Source organism: Crocodylus porosus, unplaced genomic scaffold, assembly GCF_001723895.1.
Source record: "Crocodylus porosus isolate Cpor-Errol unplaced genomic scaffold, CroPor_comp1, whole genome shotgun sequence".
Taxonomy (NCBI): domain Eukaryota; kingdom Metazoa; phylum Chordata; order Crocodylia; family Crocodylidae; genus Crocodylus; species Crocodylus porosus.
The window spans coordinates 135,935,565-135,944,912 of record NW_017728906.1 but is presented as its reverse complement, the minus strand read 5'-3'; positions in this window follow the sequence as shown (position 1 = coordinate 135,944,912).

The following is a 9,348-nucleotide window of genomic DNA, read 5'->3' as shown; positions in this document are numbered from 1 at the left end:
CCAAGCTGGGGAAAGTAGTAGATACACTGGAAGGTAGGGCTAAGATTCACTGTACTGTGTTCAGTTTTGGGGCCTCCACTACAGAAAGGATGTGGATAAATTGGAGAGAGTCGAATGGAGGGTAACAAAAATGGTTTGGGGGCTGGGGCATCTAGTTTATGAGGAGAGGCTAAAAGAACTGGGCTTATTTACTTTAAAGAAAAGAAGACTGAGAGTGGATTTAATTGCAGCCTTTAACTACCTGAAGGAGGGCTTCAAAAGAAGATAGAGCTAGCCTTTTCTCAGTGGTGGCAGATGACAGAACAAGAACCAACAGTCTCAAGTTGCAGCAAGGGAACTTTAGGTTAGATATTAAGAGGAATATTCTCACTAGGAGGATATTAAAACACTGGAACAGGTTACCCAGAGAGATGGTGGAATCTCTATCCTTGGAGGTTTTCAAGACCTGGCTGGACAAAGCTCTGGCTGGGCTAATCTAGTTGGGGCTGGTCTTGCTTTGAGCAGGGGGTTGGACTAGATGACCTCCTGAGGTCCTTTCCAACCCTAACTTTCTATAATTCTAATGATAAGACTGAGGCTGTGATAACTGAAAAAGATGGATTCCCACCATAAGGGAAGGGAACTAGGAATAGAATAGGAATTTGAATACTTAGATCAATGGTACTCTTGTCAAATATGCCACACACAGCACAAAACCTATTTGTGAAAATGGTGGGAGCTAGCACCTGTTCTCTGTGAATTTGACAAATGTTCACTTCCCAATCTGTGGAATAAAGACTCAGTTGGTCAGCCAGAAGAAAAGAAAATGAAAGGGCTGAGGTGATCATATAGTTGGATGTTCTATGATCAGAAAAAAAAGAAAGTAATAATAGGCTTGATGCAAGTTTCTCCAATGAGAAACTTCACATGTTGAGGGAAATCTTGGGTATGTGAATATGGGCTTGTCCTCTGAAGACCTGGGAAGACTTCTTGCAGTGATAGTAGAAGAAAAACCAAAAAGACTAAAGACTAAATTGAGATCAAAGGCACAGTACCTAGGCAAGATATTGGTGTCAATCTGCAAAAGAGCCTGACTGATGATCGCAAGCTTCGGCAGAACACTATACAATTTGCTGACCAAGAGTCAGGAAAAGAAGTAAAGAACAGGAGGAAGATAACTTGATCCCACATATCCTGGCTTGTAAGTGAGTGTGCCCTAGTCAACAGGTTCAATGGTATTGTTGGGTAGTATTTTCTTAATCTCTCCTGCTGATGGTGTCCCACTTTGCTTGCACTTATAGGAGAGTGACTCTACAGCTTGGCAGAATTTGGGCTTCCCACAACCCCAGTTATCATCTAACTACTGGCTACAGGGTGTAAGGTGGACACTACTGTTTCTTTGGCACAGCTTCGTCCTCCTTATGCTGGTGTGGAATTAATTGTGCTCCAAGAATACTGGTAAATTAGGCCATACAGGTCAGAGAGAGAAGGGAAAATTGATTTTATGAATCCCACCAGAGGTTAGATGCAACAAAGCCATACTTTTTTTGTAGAACTTGGGTAGGTGTGCACCTGCCCAGCTGCAGAACTGTAGGTATTTAGGAGGCTTTTCGTGCCCACAAAGTTATCCAAGGTATAAAGTTATATGGAATACTGTATGTGTGGCTTCTGTGTGTTGAATATAGGTGTCTAAAAACATTCTGACATCTGAGTCTTCTTCACAATCTAGCCCCCAGAAATCAAATATGGAGTCAAGCAAGAATGTTACATCAAATTATACAGACTGTAACAACCAGAACATTGCTTCAAATATGGGGAAAGGTTCAGGAAATGCTACAGATGATATCATATTGCAATTTTCAGTGGCTGTACAGCATAGGTAAAGAGGGAAATGGCAGAACCAGTAGCTCAGTGGAATTTTTCACAGTTACAGAAAAAGGACTTCTAACTTTTTAAAATAATAATACTAATGATGTCTTAAAACTATAGAATTGATATTTCAAGGAATGCCACTCCTCCAATATTCTAGCATATTGACCACTGCTAGAAAATTTATTTAAGAGGTTGATTCTAAGTTTTGGAATTAGGTGTTACATGTTAATAAATATTAGGAATTCTAGCTATAAGTCACATAGCTTTGAAGCCAAAAAGGTGCAGGGAGCACAAATATAGGAGGATAGATAGTAAGGAAAACTTATAACTACAATAACTTTCAGTATTGGTGAGAGCAACAGTATATTAAATCTGTACCTAATCCACCTAGGAATTTCAGGTGAAACAACTGAAATTTTGTATATTAAGGCAGAGAGGCAAAAAACAAAACAAGAACTAGAAGTAGCTGACCAGGATGTGGAACTGGATATTACTGAACTAACAAAAATGTGGTGGAGTAGAAATCATGACTGGAACAAAGGTGACAAAGGTTATGCTTTGCTCAGAGAAGGTAGACCTAAGAAGATGAGAGTGGGAAATATGCATCAATACTACACTCAACAGTAAAGAAATAAGAGACAAGATAGATCAAACAGAATGGTTTGGGTTGGATCACATTAGGAAAGGAGTATCAAAGAGAATTTAATCAGTAATTATGTAATATTTCTCTTCATGACCATAATATAAAAAATATGTGCTTGTAAAATCTGCTAGTGATATAAATTTCAGTAAAAGAGAAGATAAGAATATTTTTGAGAGACCTTGGGTCACATTTGGGTTGACCTTAAAAAATTGAATAATGGAAACAAAAAAAAATGTAAACATAAGGTGCAAGATGTTTTTCTTTTAAAACAAAGTGGCACCACTTCAGTTGGAAATGACAGAAAAAGGAAAAAAAATAGAGTGTATAAGTTGTTCATAGGGTGACAGTGAGCCACATAGGTGATGTAACCATGGGAAAGTTAAAAGCAATGTTGTAGCAGGGCACTAAGGAGCCTGCTACTTGGAGAGTTGGGATAACTACCCAGGTCCAGGTTGTTAGGGTAACCAGAGGGAGCTAGTGACCCACACCTGCCTGGTCAGTTGACCGGAAGGGGCAGGGCCTGGCTCCTATATAAATCACAGGCTGGACACCAGGAGGCAGTTTCCTGCTGGCAGCCAAGGGAGAAGAAGCTCTGTCTGAGTGAGGAGAGAGGAGGCCTGAAAGCATGAGCAGCTTGATTGGTGAGAGATGGAGAACCTTGGGGTGCCTCAAATGCTGCTATAGCCATGCGGCTTGAGCTTATGTTACAGCCCAGGGGCTTGTGTTTTGTTTGCTGTTAAACTGGTGGCTTGGGTGAGGCTATAAGGGGATGGAGGAGGCCTCATAGGGGACTCACAGTAGAGTGGGGACCCCAGCCCCAAAGAGTGGGCAGTGAATTGAGAAGACCCAGAGAGTGGGCAGTGACTGCCAAATGCCAGAAAGGGCAACATTGGGAGTGTGTTGACCCCGAGTGCCAGCAAGGACACAGCATTGGGAGTGTGCCGACCCCGAATGCCCAGTAAGGCGCCGGGAGAGACAAGACTGTGGAGAGCCAGAGTGCCAGTGACGCACAGAATGAAACAAGGCTGTGGAAATTGGTGGCTTGGGTGAGGCTATAAAGGGATGGAAGAGGCCTCATAGGGGTCCCATGGTACAGCGGGGACCCCACCCCCAGAGAGTTGGCTGTGATTGAGAAGCCCCAGAGAGTGGGCTGTGACTGGGAAATCCCAGAGTGGGGCAGCAACTGCCAAATGTCAGAAAAGGGCAACATTGGGAGTGTGTCGACCCCAAACGCCAGACAGGCCTCAGCATTGGGAGTGTGCCAACCCCGAGCGCCAGCAAGGGCGTAGCAAAGGGAGTGTGCTGACCCTGAACACTCAGTAAGGTGCCAGGTGAGATAAGGCTGTGGAAAGCCAGGGCACCAGTGGGGTGCAGAGTGAGACATGGCTGTGGAAAGCCAGAGCGGCAGTGGGGCACAGTGTGAGAGAAGACTGCAGAGAGCCCAAGCGCTGGTGGGGCGCAGTGCAAAACAAGGGCTGCAGAGAGCCCGAGTGTCAGAGAGCGTGTAAGACTGAACAACATCCAGTACATCAGCAAGGTTTGGGGCATGGCAAAGGGGTTGTTGGAGCCACGCTTAGCCCATAAGGCTGGGGTGCCCAGAAGCACCCATTATAGAAGCAGGGCCAGAGTACAGGACGAAAACTGTGTCCAGGGAGATGAAGAGGCAGCCTCCCTATTATATATACTTTGCATCAAAGATGTGGCGGGCGAGAATAGAGGGTGCTTTGTAGACTTACTAAACATGATAGGCGTGTCAGGGGAGATCACAGCAACCCATAGAATGCCCTCCTGTTACAAATGTATTGGGTTAGGTTTTTTTCCAGCAGAGATAAATACATATAATGGCACTGTATGAGGACTAGTGATTGCTCATGTGGAATACTATGTGTAATTTTGGTTACTCATTTTCAAGAAAAGCGAATGCAATGAAACTCCTAAGTATAAGGATAATCAAATTAGTAGATCTCCTATCCTGATAGGAGAAATTAAAATAACTTTAGCATAAGAAAAGGCTGAAAGAAATCTGATTGTTATTTATTTACATTTTGGGAATGAGGTGAACACCAGAGAGAAGTTAACTATTTAAACAAATGGACAATAGAACACATGAACACAAGCATATACATTTTCAATGGATAAATAAAATTTAGAATTAGGAGAAGTGTTTTAACCATCAGAGCAGTGAGGTTCTGTAATATTATTCCCATGAGAGTGGGAACAAAAAAAATAACTAGACTTCAGGTGGAGCTTGATCAATTTATGTAGAAGATTATGTAAAACGGTGTTTTTGTTTGCAAGATCTAAACTCAATGATGCAATGGGTCCCTTTCAGTTCTACCTCAAACGTAATTTTAAAACTTTCTTCATGGCCTTAGTCCTCCATTTGTTACCTAACACCACAGAGCATGTCCAGAATGGTGTACCAAATTGCCTTTAACCCAACTTTGTTCTCTCTCCATCCTATGCTGTCTGGGCACAATTCCATTATACTGTCATAAATTTAGTAACTTGAAGGGTTCTGTAATTTATAGCAGTTTAAGAGGACTTCAAACAATCCGTTATGGGCAGTAATGCTTTAGCATGGCATAAGGATTTCCCATCCACACTTAGTTTCACCATGCTGACTACTAAAGATAGATATTGGAACTACTACATCATCCGTTTTGTCAAAACTGATCCATCTACATTAGATTGACCTTCTTGAGGCAAATCAAGCTTCTATCATACCTGCTTTGTGCTGCCATCATAAAAGAAAGTATGACCATCATGCATAAGATCCATTTGTCAATTTTGAGAAATGCCTAAAACAAACTTAATAGGCTAAATAAACTAATAAATAATAACAATAAAATAACAAACAAACAAACCCTGTATGTATGTACACTACGTTTATACTTCCCGTAGCTTTGAATTCCATCATTTACTTTATGATAAGTAAAACTTCACTTTACATTTTTTGTACATCTGTATACTATAAGACAATGTGAACTGACAAGTTTTTAAGTGAATCCTGATGCTGGGAGTGAAACACATCAAGAAGTCTATAGCAAATAACTGTTTCAGTTTGTCAGGAGTAATATTTTCTGAATTGTTGGTCCACATTTTCTGTTTAGTCTAGAGAAACCCCTAGGATATACTCCCAGAACACATTTCATGAATAATTCAAATCTACTAATTTTGGTTCTGAAATTAAATCCACAACATCAAGTATTCTCTCCTACACTCAGATATGTTTTTTTTCACTGTTGTTCATTATTACTGTAGTTGATTGAGCTACAAAAGGTTTATGTTCTGGTTTCTTTCAAAACATCTTTCAAATTCACAACTTTTAAAGAGGGTCCTGTAATCCTGCTTCCCACACACACATAAGCTTATTCATTCTCTCAATATGTAATCTTATTAGTTAGTCTATGAAGGTGCATCTACCCTGCCTTCTGACTGACTTCAGACTATCATAGATAATCACCTTTTCCATATACAGACCACCTAACCCCACACACAAACCATCCTGTCCATGAAATCCCCTCTACTAGATAGATTAAGTTTCTTTCACTATTTGTGAACAAGCATGGGGAAGAGGGGGGCAGAATATGGGCCCCTCAAAACAGGTTAATCAAACTAGAGAAAAGAATGATAAGAATCAGATATTTATTTGATACAAGCCTTATTATTTATAACAAGTGTACATAAATTGCTGCCACCTCTCCTGAACACAGTACAAGCCAGCATCATTGGACTGTCTCCTTTCTCAGACATCTCTGCCTTGCAAACAAGTAGCTGTGTACCTAAATCTCAAGCTTTTAGCACCATCCTCATGACTGCTTCTTTCACTGTCAAGAAGTAGGATTCATTTGGTAACATCTTTTATTAGACCAGTTCTATAGCTGGGAGATGAATTAGCTTGTGCACATTTAGATGCCCATCTTCAGTTAAAAGGGAAGTAATTTTGTGCTTGAAGTCTTATCTAGTAAAAGACCAACCAATCTCCTTGTATATTTTCTGGACCACCATGGCTAGAACAACATTCCCTCATTTTTCTACAAGTTTTCTGTTGCTCTCTCACAAGTGGAATGCAATCTCCTAGCCCTCGGGTCTGCAGTTAAGACCTACTTTAGCTCTAAAAACTTCGCTTGGAATTCCCTGTATTCATTAGTAACCTGTTGTTGTTCCACTTATCACCATATAAAGGACCATTTAAGTGTTCTTTCCGATTTGAAAGAAATAACCTTAATACACCAGGTAGCTGTAAGTAGGTCTGTGATGGATCTCAGGATAAAGATCTGCTTTATGGCATCCATTGACATCTGGCATTACAGGGGCATGTGAATGGAGCAAAATGGGCAAAAAGAACTTCAGGGCTAGGTACAGACAGACAAAAACCTGAAGCTTGAATCTATTCAGTCTTTGCAAGTTAGTTTAAGATGCACAGATTACATTGCACAGAAGTGAACAGACATTTTCCTTTGATTCTGGAAATGCAGATCAAGCCAGAATCCCGGGGGGAGCAGGGGTACATACAGTATGGGAAAAAGCAGATGAGCAAATAAGAACCACATGATGTCTTAATTTACCATTGTTTCTAATATCTTTTTTTCTTCTTGGAACAACTGCTAGAGGTTAATGGCCAAATTCATATTTTTGTGGGGATAGGTACTGTATGTACATGTACATATATATACAACTTGCCTGATTCCTACTGGGGTGTCTGAGAACCAGAGTGATGTAGTGTGCATACTGTAGTGATGGACTACTTGTAAGTGTATCTATTCAAGTACTTGTAACTTATAATAATCATACGTGGCCCTTAGGCTTCAATATGAGCCACTCAGTCTAATCTAAAAACTAAATTTAGTTCTATAGTGGGTAAACCCAGAAAATTGGGTTCTATAGCTTTGGGGAAGTTCCCCTGTGCTAAATACATTCTGAAATTGCTCTTATAAAGTGGAGTCATATGTGCTAGTAACACAGCTGCATCATTCCACAGCTTTTCAGTTTGACAGCTCAAAATGATTATTTCAAATGGTGCAGACATTTATCATCTTTAAATCTGCAAACAATATGACAATATTTAGATTTTTAATATTTCGATCATGGTTGTGATGAGCGCTAATAATTTGTGATAAGGAATAGCTTTTAGAATTGGTTAATATTAATGTCTAGCATTATATATATTCTATAGACCAAATCCTTAGATGCAGCTGAGGAATGCTCAACAGGTCAGAAAAGGAGGCAAAAAGGTTCTGTACCAGAACCCTGTTTCAGGATGGCACTAAACTTCTATTTTTTCCATTGTTGCTGGTTATTAGGGAGCTGAGGGTCACCAAGAGATTCCTGATAACTTCTTATTCTCCTGACTCCATCCTTATGTGAGCAAGCAACAACTAAAATGACAGAGAAAATGCTAAGGAATTTATTTTATACCATTAGAGGTAGCAATTAGATGTTCTTCATATCACTATAAAAGCATATTCCATTAAATGGTGGTATACATTTTCTATAGGCTTACGAAACTCTTTGCACATTATGTCCTTTATGCCATAGAAATTTAGTTTCCATTAAAATTCGTAAGTATTACATTGTCTTTATTCAGTTTTAATTAGTTCTGTACTAGAGAAGTAATAGGTTAAATCAAAATGTGAGTTCCATTCAACTCTTTTGGTAGGTGTGCCCAGAGAATAACCAGTAGGACTGTGCAGAGCAGGTAATATTCAATTTGACAACCATGTTGAATATTAAACCAGATCCTACTTTGATTTGCCGTCCACTTCGAGTCGAAGCGGGTCCGCTTTGACTCGAGGTTGAAGATCAGTCGAATATGCGAGCTGCTTTGACTTCCCCATGGGCTATAATGCGGAAGGTCGAAGCAGGCTATAACTTTGGCATTGCTTGTCTGATCTTGATGCAACTTGCAGGAATGGTAGCTCCTGAGGAGCCACAAAGCCTGCCAACTTTCAACAAGACAGGTTCAGGGGGTTCAGAGAAATGGCACCCCAACTTCTTGAGAGAAAACCTCCTGTAACTTCTGTGTGGAAAGCCACATCGAGCTCAAAATGGCAGGCTTGCTAGCCCCTGAGGAGCCCACAAAGCCTGCCAACTTTCACGGTGATAGGTGCAGGGGTTTGGGGGAAATTGCACCTTAGGCTGCTGACAGACAAAACTCATGATACAGATGGAGTGAGGAGGGTGGCAGTTACTCCGTCTGCACCTGGAGCTTGGGGAAGCCCAGCAGTGGGAGGTTCACCTTGAAGAACACCAGATGCTCCACCAAACCAGGATCCAAGCAGGTGCAGGGGGGTGTCACAACATCCGCAGCCATGCTAAACACCCTCTTACTTGGCACACTGGTCAGTGGACAGGACAGGTATTCCCGGGCAACTGCGGCCAGATCCGGCCGCACTGGGCTATGGCTTGCTCAGTAGACCAAGAGGTCGCAGTCCAGGGGCTCCACAGGCTCGGCAAGTTTAGGCAGACACGACGGTGTGAGGGCTGTCTGCCTGATCCTGGGGTCTGGTGGGTCTGGACCCTCTAATGTTTGCTATGGCCTTAGCTCATATTGGCAGCACCTGTGGTGGAGGGGAAGAATGGCTCATGGATGGCAGGCTGGGTTCAGGCAGTGAACCCTTCCACTTCCCCCGCCTCTGCCATTCCACCTCTGTCACTTTCTTAATAAGTACCTCCCTCCAGTGACTCAGTGTCTCGCTGCCACATATGGTGCCCTTCACCCTTGGGTCACAGATGGCAGCCAGAATATGCACTGTATTGGACCCCAAGGGTTCAAGCCTTTTCCTAAGGCCCTCCTTCAGCTGCCTCACCAGTGCCTGCACATCTGGTGAAAGCGGCCTGCCCCAGCCAGG